The sequence below is a fragment of the Rhyacophila brunnea genome, unplaced genomic scaffold (assembly GCF_057557595.1).
Source record: "Rhyacophila brunnea isolate RB1 unplaced genomic scaffold, BYU_Rbru_1.0 scaffold_6, whole genome shotgun sequence".
NCBI classification, from domain to species: domain Eukaryota; kingdom Metazoa; phylum Arthropoda; class Insecta; order Trichoptera; family Rhyacophilidae; genus Rhyacophila; species Rhyacophila brunnea.
In genome coordinates this window covers 19,922,443-19,942,881 of record NW_028233276.1, presented here as the reverse complement: position 1 = coordinate 19,942,881, position 20,439 = coordinate 19,922,443, and the positions used below count along the sequence as shown (strand labels likewise).

Sequence of the window (20,439 nt, the reverse complement as noted above, 5' to 3'; positions counted from 1 at the left end):
ATTTATCATAATATTATATTAGTACCTAGTATTCTTGAATATGGCTCCATTACCTGGAGTCCTTATGAGGTTTTAATCTTATAATTATATATCTTATCAAACGAGTATTTCTAACTATATTTCTTTAGACCTGTTCGCCTTACACTCTTTGGAAGTTCGCAGGTCACTTCTGCTCTTAAAGCAAGTTACCTCGTATAATGCTTATCAGGCACATATAATATAATGTTTGAGGCTTTCACGATTGTTTGTTCAATTTTTGGGTTGTCACCGCATGGTTGGGCCGATTATAATCCCAATCCCATCCTTAAACCCGCAAAAATATGTCATACCTACCGCTACCATCCTTATTATTATTGTCATCCAGGCACTTAACAATCACGGGTCATCAGTTTGACCGTGATTTACTGACAGTCAGTTATTAGTAAACAACGAAAGAGTCAACTTGCTATAGTGTGGCCGTCGTTTAAGCAAAAACTCAATACGAGACTCCGTACGAGCTCAGTAAATCAGAACATCTATTCAAGCCGTGTTACCGGCACATGGCGTCTGATCATTCATACAAACGTCATCATCATCCATATTAACCCGAGTGTAACAGTTCCAGTGCGCGCCAGCCCTCTCAACATCAAAGGTCAGTGCCTGATATTCCTTTGTAAATCGACCCCCCCCCCCAGATCCGGAATCAACAAGCATCCTTCAAAATTACAGTCCACAAAACCTACACTACCGCATGTTCTTCTTCATCTTCAACTCTAAAGAGCGGTGTTTCTCAACACCCCTACCTGTAATAGTAGCTTGGGAGAAGAATAAATGTAATATTTTTTAATATTTCACCGTTTTATTTTTTATCACACAATGGATATATAATAAACATTATTTTCAATATTCCTTCTTTGATCCTTGTGACTGATGTAAACTAACAAGTTTTTTAATGTCTGATTGTGATAGCGACATAAGAAAAATTGTATAGAATTTGCCATGTCTCATATTTAATTTTGCGTAAATTTACTCGACATACCTATCAGTTATCATAATATGCAAATAGATCCCTTCAAACATCAATAATTTTAATTCTCTCTTGAAGTTAAGTATCCACTTTGAAGACAATTAATGCCGAAAAATCCATTTAAAAGGCGCGAGCACGAGTTTAAGGGGTCCAGTGTTGTACATTAATTTTATCACCATTTAAATATTAACATAATCATGATAAAGCGGCGTTATTTTTACATTATCCCACGCTTTAAACTGCATATGAAGGCAATATATTTTGTAAACTCTCTAAATCTCATGCCTCTCTAGATTATAAAAAAGCCTTAAATCTGACAAGAAAATACCAGTTTACACCCTAACAACACAATATATAAATTACGAGTAAGTTAAAATCTAACCAGCCGAAGGACAGGGCTGGATTGCTTGTGGAGGACCTAAACTAATACATATTTGAGGAATAAAAAATAACAGTTAAAATGTATTTTTTAAATATCATTTTTTCCTAATGCCAACTCTTGCTTTTTGGTATGCTATTCTATATGACAATGTTTTCTTGTTTTAATGTGAAAAAAGGAGGAGGGTTCTGACATATTTGTACGTAATAAATATTTTTTTCGGCTATTCTAATTAATTTGAGTTTTTACTATTCCATTTAAGTATTTTTTTGCTATCTGGATTTCTGGTGTCTTTATGCATATCGTCTCTGTTCTGGCAGAACACACTAACTGGAGAATATTAGTTTTGAGTAATTTGACTTTGAAGTTGTTAAAATGTTTGAAATGGTCTAGCATGTGAGTTTATTGAGTAATCGTAAAAAGGATGACTTTAAAATAAAGACTGTTTTTAAGAATTTATTAAGAATGTTTCCAGACGGTAAAGTTTGAAATAAGGAACATTTTGGTATAACTAACTCAATATGTCATTTTTTCGAATTAGTGTCTTCTGCCAGAACAGTGACGATATGAAAGGTGATATTCCAAGTATAGAATAAGGGAAAATATCAAAATCTTACCTTCAAATTTAGATATCTTTGATGAATTGACTCCTTCCGCCAATTTAAGATGTTTTTTTCTGAATCTACTCCATTTTAGAAGTTGTATCTTGAGCCTGCAATAAATAAAAATGTTTATTATAATTAAACAAAAACAACGTATAAACGATAGACCCTTAAGTGTACGTCCTGAGTGGCGGCGTTCGGCGCAGCGTTGAGCGTTTTCCGCAACTCAAATGTATAACCGTGTGTGAAAATGTTCGTAGACAACAAGGCCTGAACAAAAACGATGCATGAGTGCGAGTGAGAAAGTATTCGGCACCCTTACAATCTTTGCGACACGAGCTAGAGTAAGATAAAAGGTCTACATATCTGTGAGCTAGTTTCCAAAAGTATCGCCATCAAATGGGGGCGAAACGCTTCACATAGCGTCGATAACTTGCGAGCTCGAGTTGCTAAAATTGATATTTTTTGTGTTAAACATAAAGTCAATGGTAAATATTTTTAGTTAATTAAGTAGAAAAGATGGTTCTGTGTGTTGTCTTAAAATGTGGTAGCCGTACTGATAAACAAGAAGATGGTATTACGTTTCATAGGTTAGTTGATACATGTTCGTGATTATTTATTTGTATTTTATTATATATTTTAATATCAGTGACCTAGTGTTTCTTTAAAATAACTTAAATTATGGATATATTACCTAATGGTTGCATTTTGACCGCTTAAAAATACTATATAACGTAAAAAAATAGAAAATTATATTTTAATTCTGAGCGTCTAGTGCGAGCACTTTGGGCGAGCACTAGCGAAATTGTCTATGGTCTCGAACTCGACTCGTATGGTCTGGTTATACATTTATACGGTTATACGTTTGAGTTGCGCACAACGCTCAACGCTGCGCCGAACGCTGGCACTGAGGCCTCACACTTAGACATTGTGAGTCATTAAAAAACAAATCTTATCTAAACGCCATTTTTTCGAGATATTAATGTAGTTCATGGCCCCTACAAGGGCTGACAGGGCTCTAGCCTGGAGCTCAGGAGGGGCCTGGCGAGGCCAGTCGACCAGATAAGTGAGATAAACACACAACACAAATTTGCTTTAATAGTTTCTTTTATTTTGTTAACTGTCAATAATTCATGGTGGAATAGTTGCTTTAATAGTAAAAAAAATATATATTTCGCTATTTTCCTTCAATAGTGTTATTACTTAAAATTATATGATTGTACGATAAAAATTTTAATTCTGTTTCGTCACTCGACAACTCCTTAATTCATATGGATGTGTTAAAATATAGGTAGGTACAACTAAAAACACTAAATATGCACATTAATTTTACCACGTACACCATTTGGAAAACGCTACTGAAGAGCATCATACTGCCTTTATCCTTAGAGATAGGTAGGGGGGCCCACCAAAGATTCCAGCATGGGGGCCCGGTTCAGAATGTGAGGGCCATGATGTAGGTACCTAGGTATTTTTTTACGTCATGTCCTCTATGTGCCCCTATAGCACATTAGTTTTTTTAAGTCTAAATGCGAATCGTGCACATAAAAACATTATACCATAATCATAACATTCAAGGTTCTGTGCTTTAGCATCTACGCTACCAATGCTCTCATTAATCAGGACGAAATTTCCTAACAATATGACGTAATTGAGGTATTATTTCAAATTCCGTACAGCCGATCATCTTTAGTAATTTTTAATTAGGATATTAATATTAACTAATTTGATAGTGGTTTTGGAACAAAGTTATTTTTGATAATTATTCTACTTTAATTTTATCATTTACGTTGACAGCTGTCCCGTCAAATCCATTTTCGGAAAGATCGACTATAGTTATAGTATGATTAGTTATGGATGTATGGTCAACCTTTCCGAAGATGGGTTTATAGCCCGAAACAGCTGACAATTTAAATGACTCAAATAAAGTAGAATTAACAAAATTAACTTTGTTTCTAAAACATTATCATGGAGATCTACGAGTATCTACTACGCAAACGCCAGTTCGGTTAATATAATTTGAGTGTTAAAAAAAATTTGATGTTCGTAAAAAAATACGTTGATTTATTAACGCACATGCAAAAAAGAAGAAGAAAAATTGTTAGATTTAAACTAAAGTATTCGTGGATTCTGGCATATACGAGAAATGTTATCAGACTTCGTTAAAATTCAAATAACTTGCCCAAAATATTTCATAACGATTTTTTCCGCCATGTAGGTGCCATAGACATTTTAAATGTACGCTTGAAACTTTTGAAAAAAAATATATTCTTAACTTGTACGGCTTCAAAATGAAAAATTTTCATTCATAACATTCCAAAATTCTACATAACCGTCAGTGCCTACTTACTTAAATTTAAGTTTCAAAATTGAAAACTCTAATGTAAAAAACAGACATTTAAAAAAATGTCCATATTATTAACACACGATCGACGCAACGTAAGCGATAATTCACAAAAACATACTACAAGAAACAGTTAAATTTGTATAACTGAACGCAATATAAACTAAAGATAGGCATGAAAATAATATAACCTATATTAAAAAGAAATACATATTATTTCAACTTCATTATATCCGTATGTAAATAATTGGCGTTAAACATTATGTATATATTACAATAAAAACTCTTCAAACTGAAATCAAGGAAATATTGAGAAAAAGTATTGAATATCGTTTACTCGTCTTACAAAACAGTATAAAGTACCGATTATTTACGCAGACGTCGAAAACAAAATACATACAATTAGAATGAATAATGTGCAAGCAGTTTAATATTGTTTGATCACTACATTAGGTATATAGCAGTACATTGATAACAAGCAGTGATTTCAGTGACGTCTCGTGGGGGTAGGCAGATTGAGCGTCGCTTGGGGGCGGCAGTTACTCGAAGGGCGGCAAATCGAGTAGAATCATTTAAAATTTATTACATAGACATAAAAGGTTTAACAGGACTGTATTTTTTTGTCGGGTTCGCGATGGCTAGTTTATTTCCGTTGCCCTTCGACTTCTTTGATGACCAGAAACGACACGTGCACTGATGATAAAAAATACTGTATAAAAAAATGGGGCGGCATTTTGTCTCGGGGCGTCACTGAGTGATTTCACAATATCACTTTGTCATAGTGATTCAAATACTATAGCCTAAATGCAAGGGACACTGTATCCGTGGTGCACCATTAAATTATGTAAAGTTAATATTAAATATAAATTTACCATAATTTTATTCGTCACATTCGATCGCAGAAAGCACCGTTACTGTATTATAAATGTGATTTACTACAAACAGTCGACTATGCAACGAGTTCATAATTAGTTAGTTCGGCGTTACGTAAAAATCTTTGCATGTGTCCCTTAGTGAATATCAGTGGCGACATCTTAGCGCTTGGCCGCAGTAATGAGCGGGCAGCGGGACGGCAGCGGAGTATAAAACTCAAACGTATAACCGTGTGTGATATGCCCAAAAAAAGACACTGTCTACGAACATTTCACACACGGTTATACGTTTGAGTTGCGCACGCCGCCCGCCCGACCACTAAGTTCTTGCATTTAGATATTTAAATGGCAGGTTGATTGGAATGTGTATTTATTATTAAAATAACACACAGGCTACGGCACACTTGCGATAATCGGCATCGAAAATGGATTTATTGAAAAGATAACGATTTCCCGAATTATTGTATTTCCGAGCATTGCAAGAATAATATTCAAATCTCTTTTGAAAGAGGCTGAAATGCATTACAAAGATTTGCTAAATCATGACAACATGCCCCCCATATCTTGAAGCGGGCCGGGATCTTTGGCGGGCCCACCTTCCTATCGCTGCAGTGGGTCAATAATAGTATTTTCCAAATTCTACACGGAAATTATAATTTTAAGTATATCAATCATCATATCACAATACATTGCAACGCACAACCACACAATTAAAACATTCTATAGCCTTGTGTGTAAAATTTGTGATGTGTGTTAATCACACTTAGCTGGTCGATCCGCTACGCCAGGCCCCTCCTATACCCGCGTCCCCAGACTAGAACCCTGTCAGCCACCCTCTTGTGGGGGGCTGCATGGCATGCATGACAATGTAATACGGTCAAGAATAGAATTTATTCTCGATACGTAATATATCGATTCTAATCGTTACAAGATAAGAAAAATAAAACTGTCCCCCACTCAATTCATCAAACTGGAAAAGGTGTGATACTCCTGGAATGGGGTGTAATTTTGAGGCATCGAACTACTCATGAACGAGCCACAAAATAAACACTGAATCTTTTCAACAAAAATTAGCACAATTAAATAATAGCTCTCTTTGTTTAAATTTGCCTGTATTTATTGTTATTATACACGACGAAAAATCTTCCCCAGTGACCATTTTGAACCATTAAACGCGCTGAAAGAAAAATATGAAGAGAGAATAACACAAAAGAAATTATTCAAATTGCTCGAATTTAAAATAACCTAACGAAGCCCCAGAATTAAGAGATGTTGAAAACTTACAGGATCCAGAAACAGACATCCTACTTTCGGATGCACAGTGCACTGGCATGTGCAAAAATTTTCTGATTTAAAATTAAATATTTACCCTCTTGCGGTATTAATGAATATTTAATTATTGTTATAGGCGACCGAAATTAATTTTATGCATTTTACATTCATACTAATTCTTATCCAATGTTCCAATTGAATTTCCAAGTGCTTGCGAAAAAAGCTGTGGAAAGCTGCTAAATATTATCCACAGTGTCTATACGACGCTGTCACGGATGAAATGATTCATCAATGTCGAATAAATATGGCATACATTTGTGGCATATATATTTAATTCTAAATCTATCAGAAATAGCTTAATTATTTTTTTGTTATTTTATTACCTATTATATAACCGATTTTTTTCATCATTTGTTATATATTTAGCGAGCAATACGGTACCTACATAACTTACAAGTATGACATGATACGCATTACAATTAAAGTCGTAAGTGTTTCAAGTGGAATATCTTTTTTGTCGAATAACCCAGTTCATCCCTCGAGTCCAGACTTATAAAACACACATTTATTATTTTTGACAAGTCCATTCATTTAATCAACACAATAAATCTAAGAGACTGCAAGAAACCATAATAGATTAATCAAATCCGAACGTAATACTCGTACAATCAATAATTTGTATTCCCAGAGGCGACTCACAATATAAGTTATTCACTTTCATTAGAAGTCCCGAATAAACTTTTGCTGAATGAAAGCTTCTAATAGCTTCTTCTACTCCTCTACACAATATTACTAAACATATCTGCCACTGGAGTACGTTCCATAGATGCTGTGGATGCGGAGCATGCCCAGAAGTACTCGATGAAATAGTTGATAATAATATGTATTTTTGTGAAATTGGGTGAAAAGAAATAAAACACTTCAAGATTAAATTAATACCTATATATAATAAATTTGTATTTTTTTACAGCATGCCTTTATCGAAAGTCACAAAATGTCCTGATGTCTGACTAGTTAAAAACAATATAATATATATAATTAACTATTTCTTTTATTCAACGAATAATTCACAAGATTTAAGAATGTATCATTCTTGGTAGATAGTAGCTTGATTTAGAAGAGCGCTGATGAGTGGGTATTAAAATTGGCCAATAGTTAAAATTTGTCGCAATTAGTATGTCACTGCGTAGCATAGAGGTAATGCGCGGATGGGACGTAAACCAGGGAGATGCAGGGTTCGATTCCCTGCCGGGATGCCTTACTTTTTTCAAAAAGATTCTTTCTATTGGTTATAATATATTTTCTCAGAAAGTGTTTTTCAAAATTATGTATGTTCAATATAATATATGTGTACTCTTACGCACGTGCACGGCTGTCGTGGTGCAGTGGGTAAGACGCTGGCCTTCCACGCGAGAGTTCTGGGTTCGATTCCCGGTCATGACAAAAACATTTATGTGTTTTTCTCAAAGCCTGGGTGTTTGTGATTGTTCAAAATTACTAACAACCACCTTGTACGAAAAAGCAGGGACATGGTTATTAATAATTCTAAAAAAAAAAAAAAAAACCAAAATGATTATAAAATTAATTTACGCTCTAAAATTACAATCGAGTTATCAATTCTTGTAAAAATAACTCTTCTCCGTTCGTTAGTGAGCTCGTACTGTATCACTCAAGCTGCCATAGAAATAGTAACCGCGTAAAATAAATGTAAGTACCTATAGATATATATCGTATTTTTAGTACACGCAGTACACAGTGCTCTCAAATTAAATCCGAGAGGCGTGTAAACAGTATTACAAGTACACCAAATAGTGTGTAGGAGAAAGCCTACCAAGAAAATTCTTAGTGGCGATTCAAAGATATTTTACAACGGATCAATCGAATTTCAAGTGGGGAAAAGCAGTGGAAATTTTGAGTAGGTACTTGGAGGCCCTCTTGGAATTATTTTACCTATTATAATAGCCATTGAATGTAACAATTACAACAATAGTAAGGTGAGCGTGTTTTTTTACACTTTGATGGATTGAAAATTAATACGATCAAGTACGAATTTGAAAGTTAATTTAAGTAAGAAATAAAAAGAGTTAAGTGTTATACTATTCAATTCGAGTAACTTTTTGTAACCCGAGTTTTGTACATCCATCAAAGAATATAGTTAATTTCCGTTTATATACCAAATTAATTAAGATCGTGAAACTTCATCGTTGTTATAACTAAAGCGGAAAATAGAGAATTTGGCGAGTTGGAATATTTTAAGTGTTTGTCAAATATCATTAGTATTACCTACTGTTTTAATCTTTTGATTGGTTTTTACACTTCGATTGTGATATTATTATATTCATATTTTTAAGATGTCCATACTTTCTCACGAGAGACTATCTCATCTGATATGTGACAAACAACCACATATGGAAACCTACATTGAACAGTGAACACCAGCATAGGTTTTCTGGCCTAAAGGCTCAGTTCTGGGATACCCGATATACACCTAATATAAAACTCCGAAATTATTTTTCTTGATGTGCAAAATTCACCATGATAGTGTGAGAAATACGGATGCCTTTTGGTAAGAACAGAATTCATTCAATAGTGATGGGAAATTAATTTTGAGGATGTAACCCGTAAAGTGATTTTTGATAAGTACCCAATAATGTTTCCTTACGTGCATTTAGAATCACTTATCACTAATTTACGAATTCAAAAATGACAAAATTGCAAAATTTGAGTTAATGATTTCTTTCCATAAACACGGCTGTTAAATTGTAGTGCCCTCAAACGCAGAGAGATAATATCGTGGGTTGCTGCCAAAAGTTGTTAAGCCGATAATAATTTAGGTATTTAGGGTTAACAACGGATTATGTGTGTGTATACATATTGTCATTTCCCTCCATTTTCGAAAGTGAGTAGCACGCTGTCACTTTTATTTTGGTATGGTTTTTCGTCTGGATTCGGGATGTGGAGGTGGACAATTAACACACCGGTATTGTAATGGAAGCGGCGAGGTTTATTTAAGTTAATATTATATAATAGTTACATTTTTAATAATTTATTTTACGGAGGACGAAATGTGCGTGTTACTGTTTGGCTGTTTACAGAGTATTATCCGCCATCTTGTGTTTCGCTTTCAACGAGAGCGTTGTTGAAAAACAGCGACATTGCAAATATACGGCCATAATCTACGGCATTGCCGGCTCTATTATTATTATTTATTTTCGTAATCAGCCCTTACTATTTGTTGGATTTGATACCGACTCGGGCCTCTCCAGATACACAGAGACATCGCCAAATGGGGACCATTCGGGGGTGTAACAATATAAATATATGCAAGAAAAAAATTCAAGGTTATCTGATATATAGCATATGCAAGTAAAGCACAAATAAATTAGCATTATGTCTGATTTTAGAGGACACGTCAAACTTCAAATTGTAATTACCTACTCCATAACATGATTTCGAGACTTACCAACTTTTGGCAGTAACTCCACGATTATATACGATTTTAATTATAAAATGAAAATATATAAAATAATACGTTCATTTCAACACGACACAATCAGAATTTAACCATCCAGAATTAAACAAAGGCAAACAAATTACAGTCGTTTAAAATATTCATTAACTCTTTACTCTTAAAGCCTTGCAATATTAATGAAGGTAATCATTAAACTTTTACAAACGAAGACTGAAGATACGAGCAGGTAGGTACTAAGTACCTACCAATGACATGAAAAATAGATTGTTTGAAACGGATACTGAGCACCGTTGCCAATTTAGCGTTTTTCTTGCCAGATTTTTAAATAAGTATCTATCTCACAACAAAACGCATATGGCATTAAATCTAGCCTCTTCGACACCACAAAAAGTGGTACTGTTCGGTTATCAGGAATAGAGCGGAAAACACATTTTGGAAATAGCCGATAAACTGGATTATTTGTTAGGTTAACCTAACCAAACCAAACCTAACCTAACCTAACTAACCTAAACTAACCCAAACTAATAAATAATCCAGTATATCGGGTATTTTCAAAATGTATTTTCCACTGTATTCCTGATAACCGAACAGTACTCAAAAAGTTTTAAAATTATCATATAAACGCTGGTTCTCTTGTACTTACCAATAAAATAAATGTAACATATCGTGTCCGGAAATTTGTATTTATGCAGTTGACCGTATCGCAGTTCATCGTGAGATGTTAACCACTGCTGTTTTAGAATAGGTTTCTGTGATCCTCAGAATCGATCCCAACTGACGATGATAGCGAACGGTCTTATTCAAAGTAGACGTACCTACTAGACACAGTTGAATTGTCTATCGACTGGATTAAACCAATGTTACGGTCTGACGACTTCAGAATTTCTTCCATTTAATCAGGAATATAATCAACTCAACGATAATTTTGGTTTCACGGATCGCGATAACTCAGCGGCATCGAAAATAGGGTCTCAGAAGCTTTAGTTCTCTGAGACTCATCGGATCTGAGTCTTTAAATCTCCATAATCGGTTACGTTAGTAGGTTCGGGATTGGGTCAAAGTTATTATTTTCCACGCCTGTTGGGGGAAATAGGGCGAGGGTTATACTACTAGGGGCATTTATCAGCAGAACAGGAAAGATTTAATACATGTTTACACAATCAATACGTGTATTACGCTACATTCAGGGCTCGAAATGGACCGGAGCGCCGTTCCTGTTCGTGAAATCGGTAAAATTATCGCTCCGTCTCGTGGAAAAAAATGACCGTCTGAGCTAGATAGGCCATATAATAGAAAATCTAACATACTTATTTTTATGAAATACACATAAAATTTGATAACTATGTCTTCTTACTATGATAACTATGTATTGTTCTTTAGAAAACTGTCGAGCGCTCCGGTTCGTAAGCTTTTCAATTTCGAGCGCTGGCTACATTACATCACCGTGTTCAATAATATAAGGATCATATTATCGGCCTCCACAGTGGGAAGGTTGTATTAACAGATTTTTGTTTTTACGAGAAATTGATGTTGTACCTACTTGCTCTATCTATTAGGACCATACTCCGAGTAAAAAAAGTCCTCGTAGTCGAGTGGGAAAGGTTCACTGGAAGGTTACAATATATTTATGTGATTTTCTCAAAGCTTGGGTGTTTTTAATAATTGATTTACTTATATTACTGATCACCATTCCACCACACTACTGTCATTGGACATCGTGGCCTGTTGTAGTGTTACAAAAAAGAAAGACACGGAAATCGATCCCGGGACCTACGACATTATAAGCCAACACGTTACCGCTCGCTCATCGTAAGGATACGTATGCACCTACATAAAAAATATTGAAATGGAAAAAAAAATTACATTGAAATAACGCTTATTATCATTCTTTTTTAAATTTTATAAAACGTGGATTTTGTTGAATACTTTTATATTTTTATTACAAATTATTTTATTTTTAGAATGTTTTGTAATAAGTGTTTTCGAATGTACATACCGGTGAGCTTTTTTAATAATTTACAGTTTTAATATATTTTTCTAGAAAATAAAAATGATCAATACGGAAGCTCGATTTTATACAAATGAATAGTAAAGCATTTCAAGTTATACACTATATTATGTTCCATCCGATGTACCTATCTGAAATATATAGGCGGAACATGGACGTTTTTTGTATTTCTATTTTCGAGTCGACTTTGACGGTTTTTCTTACACATCAATGTGTATAGGTATATGCAGCCGATTTTTGCACAGCCATCTTCCATTCATGGCGCTTTAAACCTGTCAGAATGAAAAGATTTGAGTGTGTTAACTAAAAAGGAATTAATTGATAACTACCTTAATTTAATATACCAAACCCGATCAATGTGTATAGGTATATGCAGCCGATTTTTGCACAGCCATCTTCCATTCATGGCGCTTTAAACCTGTCAGAATGAAAAGATTTGAGTGTGTTAACTAAAAAGGAATTAATTGATAACTACCTTAATTTAATATACCAAACCCGATAGCCAACCTTATAAAGCAGTTAGATAAGCATTTCATGTAATAACTACTAGTTAAAATCGACGTAATTATCTAAGGCCCCCGTAGTTTAATTGGTAAAACATGTTGACGTGAATCCAGCAGATGCAGGCTCAAGTCCCGTCAAGTGTTTTTTCTAGTCTGTATATGCATGAGATATTTTCAAATTATGTATATTCAGTAGGTACCTATATAGAATGTTACATTCTGAAATCTTATGCCTTATTCGCTGAATAAAAAAAACTGTTTATTAAAACAAAAAATATCCTTAATTTTACAGTGAACACCATTTTGAAAATGCTCTAGCGTCACACTGCCTTTAACCTTAGCGTAGGGGGGCCCGCAAATATCCTAGCCTGGGGGCCCGCTTCAGGGTATGGGGGCCATGGGTCCATGAGTGGACTTGTCTCAACGAAGAAGGATTCACTCTACCGAATAAAATGCTGTACTACCCGTAAAAAAGTTTTATTTCAATAATAAAGTTCGCGGATATGAGATGTATGGCTGCAAAAAGCGAGTATGACATAGGTATATTAAAAATCACAAATTTAACCGCGAAATGACATACCTATAAGTACATATTATATTCACCAACATTCATCTTTAGATCCATAACACCAATAATTAATTATGTAGGTACCTATAACTAATATCTATGACTTTTATACTTACATAAATTAGTATAGATGCATATCAATATCAAATAATAGCTTCTAAATTAAATTCACTTCGCATAAGAGCGTCTCAAAGCACCTTTCTCGCGCGAAAGCTAACCAAATGAGCCGAGACCTCGGGCAGGCTGTGTGTAATTAACGGAGAGCTTTGGCAGGTGGTATCGCGTTTCGGATAGTGCTTTCGCACAAGTCTCGGCTAACCGCGTGCGTCTAATGCTAATATGCGAGCTTTAAGCTTCGCGGGGATTTCGTGCGTTGTAATAAAACGTAAATCGTCTACCTAATGAATATAATTATTATTAGAGCTTTAATGATAGAACATTGGATACATAATGATGATCAGATAGTCTGGTAATACATACGAATTTATATTATGTTTCAATATATGATAAAAATACATCGTTTAACGACACTCCAGAAGTACATATATTAGAAAAAGTCTTGAAAAATAATACGACGCCGGGCGGGACTCAACCCCGCATCGAATGCATCGGATTCAGCCGCTTTACCAATTAATAGGCCATCCATGGACTGACACCGTATGCGGTTTAGAACCGTGTGCCATACTAAGCTTATCTTTTCTGTTCATGGAAATATATTTTCACAAAGTATATTATAAGTATCTGATCGTATCCGTTTATACCATACACTTACAATTACAAATTTAGTGAAAATATATTTTCATAAACACAAATCATAAGTTTAGTATGGCACACGGATCTAAACCGCATACAGTTTCAATCCATGGATGGCCTCTAAGACACTTCCGTCTTACCTGATTACGACAAAATTAACTAGTAGTCATACAACTGAAACGCTTCTTTGCTTCTTGAAGTCCAGGTTACGGAAATTAAATGTCATTATTATTTCTAAAGAAATGTATGTCCTCTAATCGTGGCAGATGTAAAACTGCATGTTAAACATGTTCAATTACGAAAGAAAGCACAAATTAACTGTGTTAATAAAATCAATTGTATTTTTAGGCAATTATTGTATTTTTTAGGATTAGGAATTCGTCTTTATCTCATACCAAAATCATAATAGCGTAATGAATATTATGAGCATTTTGTGTAAAAAACAATTAATTAATCTGACAGAAAAACTCATTTTGCTTGTTACAACTATGTATTCCAGGAAACTCAGAAATAATGGGAAATGAAATACCTAACGGGTGTAGAGAAGCAGGCAACCGATCTCGAGCGTGGAAAAATACTTAAACACATGTCAAGAATACGGCATACGTCGAATACTGACAACTGCTCTCGGTTTATGCATTGATGCTCAGTTAATCATTTAATTTACGTCGTGGGTCCCAGGTTCGAATCCTGGGTCTGGCAAAATACACATATTATATTTAAATTTGTGATTGAGTCAGAGTATAGACCTAATAGGTCGAACAAGTGGCTAACATCCATTTCTCGTAAAAACAAAATCTGTTAAAACCACCTCCACTCTGTAGAGGTCCATATGGTCCTCTAAGGATCGAACATGGTGAAGTAGTCGTAGTAGCTCATTTAATATTGGTGTATTGAAGGTTGCAACACACACTATTGCACGTCTATAATGCGTGGTTCATTTTCGTAGGACACTCACACATTCAAAACCCTTCGTCAAAATGTAGTGTTTTGGAATATAGCCAGGGAACTGAAATACATAACGGGTAAGGCGATAGCAAGTAACCGACTCGAGTCAGGAAGAATCAGGGGTTAAACATACACACGTGTCAAGTATACGTTATACGTCGTATACAGAAAACTGCTCTCGGTTTATGCAGTTACGCTCATTTTAATGTTAGTGTATTACACACACTATTGCACGTGCATAATACGTGCTTCATTTTCGTAGGACACTCACACATTCAAAACCACGCATCAAGATGCGGCGTATTGAATATAGCCTATCGGTATTCTATTTATTATCTGTTCTGTGAATATAGCCTTTTGGAATTCTACTTATTAATTGTAATGTATTCTATATTTAACATCTGATTTATTTTTTCAGGTTTATTTATTTCATAATCAGCTAACACCTTCTCGTATATCATACTTTATGTTATTTTGCGACACATTTTAGTAAGTAAGTACTTATCATATTTCTTTTCCTCAGACGAGTGTACGTTACCGGGGGTTAACCACGTTTTGTGAAATTACTAAATCGTAACATTGAGGGAAAGCTCACTATAACCTATTGTTCATTGTTGATATTTTCCTCATTGTTTCTCAACAATAATTAAATCCGAAACGCCAACACACAAGTTAGAAATAGTTGGCAATTTTGAAGTATCATTAGATCCCATCCGAGCCGCGAGTTTTCGGTCAGCCGCGACGGAAAATGCGAGCTAATTTATGTTCGGTGTCGCCGCAACACAGAAGTAGGCGGCGGCCATTGCCGGTGGCGCGGCTGACGATGCCGGGAGGTGAAACGAACGCCGCACTTTTTGCGGCCCAGCGCGAAACCTCGAAATGCCGTCTCCGGCCGAAATCGCATGCCATCTAAAGCCGACATGCGAAATAAAAGAATATGCGTTTTGAATTTTTCAAACAGGGTTGTCAATCAGTGAATTTTCGTAAATCTATGAAAATCGTTTGAATAACAAAAAATCACCATCAACATAATAATATACACTACAACTCAGTGTGTGTCTTAGCTACCTTCAGGAGACGTCTCCACCACCGCAATACCTAGATTGACTTTCTTACCCTCATTTTACCTTCCATTCTATTGAAAGGAATCTTCGTAGGTGTTTAAATGCCTTCTATCCTTAAGGCTAAACATCAGCTGGGTCACGGTCTAAAACCATCGTGACTACGCGACGCGAAGATTGTGCAAACGACGCCTACAGAACAAAACATAATTTGTCATAAAAATTCAACATGCGTCCATTTTATGTTCTGTTTATTATTCTATTAGTAACAATAATAATATATTCATTGATATGTTTTCTTTTTCAAGTAAATGGGTAACGTTTTTAGTCATCTTTACATGATTTAAGAATTAATACCCCCGTCGCCATCACGAAACAAACTGACGTGTTCACAGCTCGACTTTCCCTCTCCGACTGCCAGCGAGTCCAAAATTTCGTCGCACCTATAGTTGAAAATTATTTTCCGTTTCACTTATAAGACAACAGGAAGATAATTTTATAATGCATAATATAGTTCCTGATTTTACCTTTTTATATCTAGTTAAGCTCCCGCATATCATATAAAAACCAATTATTATTCAATAACGTTGAATGAAATTGCACCGCGGGCGACTGTTTTTTTTTTATTACACATGTATTAAATTAGTAAGAAAATGTGTCGTTTAAAAATAACATTATAACGTAGTCTATTTCCTAGCAACTTTTGTTAAGGTTGATTGTTTTGCTGAAACCGTGTTGGCCTCTATTATGTCAAGGCTGACCGATTATATTGAGATTTTGAGAGAATGGTTTTCAGTATGTTTGTGTAAACAGTAACTCATAAATAAGAATATTATGTATCTTTAAATATACATAATATTGTGTTGCATTCATTCCTAATTTTTTAAGTGCTCCATTGCTAAGTGCCGTCTTTCGGCAGTACGCAACATACGCGCATCGTACATTTAGTATGCAGTTAAAATTTTTAAATAATTTGCCGCTTGCTAGACACTGCCACCCGGGTGCTATGCTCCCTCGAACTCCCCCCCCCCCCCCCCGCCTGCCATCACAACAACAACGATTCAACTAAATAATTAAACCAAGTCAACAAAAGTGTGTTACCGTAACTGCTATACTGCCCTTCCAATGAAGAAGGCAGTAACTGACTCACACACTTTCGAGATAAATGATATCCAAATGTGTTTTTTTCTCCAAATTTTAGTTTCAAATTTTTTATTAGTAGGATGTTAAAATACAAAGTAATAATAAACAAGCAGTAATTGCAATAAATATGTGAAATGACTTCCTTTTTGCTAATAAATGTGTATAATTTTAGAAGTTGTCCATTTTTTCACCAAGGACTTTTACGGTATTTTTGTGATAATACTGATTTTAAAGTAAACAGAATAATATATAGCTTTCAAAATTACCTAAAGCATGATATTAAATTTCACAAATTTTGCGAGTTACTGCCTTCTTCCTTGGAAGGGCAGTATAATATAAGCATGTCGCATACTATAAGCCCGCGAGATTTGCATTTTCATTTGTGCGCGAATTTCCGGGGAGATTAATGAATCGAATACTATATTAGGAGGCTTTATAATAACATAATAGGATAATGATGACGCGGCATTTAAAAGACAGCCCTGCTCTTGACCAGGGCTCGCGGGTAGAATGACTCCGCAAAAACCTCCATGACACAGATTTACGACGTCCCTTTGTTGTCGAGCATTCCGTGCGGTAATTTTTTCGCTTACCTCCGCACCACTCGACGATCGCGAACGCAGCGACCGTATTACACTTGAGGATTGATTGCAATCTAAGACCCACATGCACAGTAGTATTTTTTTTTTTAAATAAATCGGCTTATGTTTTAGACCGCCAAACAAAGTGCTATCATGGAACACACAAATCCAAATATGAAAAACACTACTGAGGCCAGTCCTCACATACTCATATGCAGAATTGTTGACTCATCACAAACACATCTAAAACGGACTTCTGATTTTCAAAAGTGGAGAACACTGAGACAAAAGAGCAGTGGCGAAGTATGGGGGATGGCTGTTAAGATTCTACATAAATAGTGCACACTAAACTTTATCTGTCATACGTATTTATTGAACTAAGACTACCAATTGCAGATAGTATTGGTTAGTTTGTAAAATTAAATTAAACTCTGCGTAAACCTAGAAATAATAATAGGTAATAATCAACAAAATTATCATTTTAGATATTTTATAGATAGAAGAATATTTTTTATCTACTATGGTTTGGGATAGTTATTCTTAATACAACGAAAACAAATAAGTATAATTGTAAAGAGTACTCTATTTTTGTCGAATCGCCCATTGCATACATGGTCCTGAACTATTATGATTTGGTTGAGGCAGGCTTTAATTTAATTTAAAAAATGAACCAACACTATTTACAATCTGTAGTCTTATTTCAATGAAAACAAATACGTATGAATGACAAAGTTTAGTGTGCACCATTTATGTTGGATTTTCAGGAACAGTCCACCATTCGCCACGGGGAGGCGCCCAAGATTCACACAAGATTGTAGAGCCAAAGATGATGAATAATTTTATTATTGTCGCCAGACTTAAATCATTATCTAAACAAACAATACGAACCAAAATATACTTATGGCGAATGGTTACAATCAGCAACTGTCCAAACACAGCCTCAAATAAGTTGCGGTTAGATACATCTGTCATTTCGCCTTGTCTCACCATCGCACCTTTCCTACTATTACCTGCCAAAATTAGCAAGCATTATTAATTATATAGTACAATTATCATACCAGTATAGGCTCTAATATTTTATAATTTAAATGTGTTTGAAATTCTATGACATCTAAAGTCGAGTCAGTTCAGATTCGATTGTACTGTCTACGAAAGCCCTCGAGTTCGGCCTCCGAGGCTGCCAGAACATTTAAAAGCTCTTGAAAAAACAATGTTCGCGGTAAAAACGGTAGTGAGCTTTGGCTGCGAGATGATACATTCTTGAAAAGCTATAAGAAAATTTTAGCACGCAATTTTAATCCACCTTATTAGCAACGTAGTTTCACAGAATCGTCCGCAATTGTTATCATAATAAATGAATTTTCGCATATTGGCATAGCTGCAAAGTTTATATAGGTACTTACAATAAAAACTATTTTTTTTTTTGTTTCCTGACCATTATATTCTATTGAAAAAATAGTTCTTGGGTATATTCTATACACAAGGCGGCTATCCGCGGCTATCGACGGTGGTTTATCATATGTATGTATTGAGAGGTTAATTGTAACAATAAGTTAACTGTCTAAACCAAGGCCTGAACAAAAACGATGCATGAGTGCGAGTGAGAAAGTATTCGGCACCCTTATAATCTCTGCGACACGCGCTAGAGTAAGATAAAAGGTCTACATATTTTTAAGTTGATTTCCAAAAATATCGCCGGTAAATCGTGCTGAATCGCTTCACGTAGCGTGTTGTTCGTGTTGCTAAATTTGCTATTTTTTGTGTTAAACATAAAGTCAGTGGTAAATATTTTTAGTTAATTAAGTAGGAAAGGTGGTTCTGCATGTTGTATTAAAATATGGTAGCCGCACTGATAAGCAAGAAGACGGTATTACGTTTCATAGGTAAGTTGATACATGTTCGTGACAATTTATTTGTATATTATTATTTATTTTAATATCAGTGACATAGTGTTTCTTTAAAATAACTTAAATTATGGATATATTTACCTAATTGGTTGCATTTCGACCGCTTAAAAATACTATATAACGTAAAAAAAACAGAAAATTATATTTTAATTCTGAGCGTCTAGTGCGAGCACTTTGGGCGAGCACTAGCGAAATGGTCTATGGTCTCGAACATTTATAGGCGAATGCGTTCGCTCGCCCACAAACCAAACGCACGACACGTAGCTTCATTTAGCAATGCAACGGGTGGCGTCTATATGTATCTATAGTCTATGGTCTAAACTGTTTTCAAAACTACTCTCTTGGCTGTGTTAACTTTTAAAGCGATATAGACATTGAAGTTAAGCGCCCTCAGATATACAGTTTTAACAGTTTAGACGGCTAACTTATTGTAACAATTATATCACATCAATGCATAAATATTAGGATACTCTACCGTCGATAGTCGCCATGTGTATAGAATAGACCCATTGTGTTACGAGAAGACAATTTTTCGTATTTTCTTCATACGCGACTTAGGTACTTAAAGAAAAACGTAACAATACGATTTAAAAAAAAAATTATGTTCGAATAATAACTTAAGTTTATACATGATATACCTAGAAGAGGCCGGATTTGAAGTATACAGTTTGTCAACTTGTAAAAACCACTAACTTGCACTCCACATATGGATAGATGTCTGGAGAGAACCGCTCAAGGTACGCGTAGACTTGATTGATACCAAATAGGATTGAATAAATTACATACAAGATTACATACATATCGTCAATGCGGGACTCGACGATCCTGGATAAAGCTGATAAAACACAGTAATATTTTTTTATGATATACACTAAAATAATGCATGGTCGCGGCATCAAGACTCGAAATCATGATTTATGGTAGGCATATTCAACTGCAAATAGGCTGTGATCTACTTACTACCCAGCATCAAAACTTGCGGTGATCTACCACACTCTTCAATTATCATTCTGCAACTTT

General features: G+C 35.0%; 1 long non-coding RNA gene across 1 annotated transcript in view; it reads right to left on the bottom strand.

Moving 5' to 3' along the window:
* LOC147065361 (uncharacterized) overlaps nt 1–20,439 on the bottom strand; it is a 167,567-nt gene that overhangs the window by 90,787 nt on the left and 56,341 nt on the right. Inside the window, exon 2 of the long non-coding RNA XR_015071846.1 lies at nt 2,003–2,097. This is a non-coding gene — a long non-coding RNA (uncharacterized LOC147065361). The remainder of the gene's footprint in view (nt 1–2,002; nt 2,098–20,439) is intronic.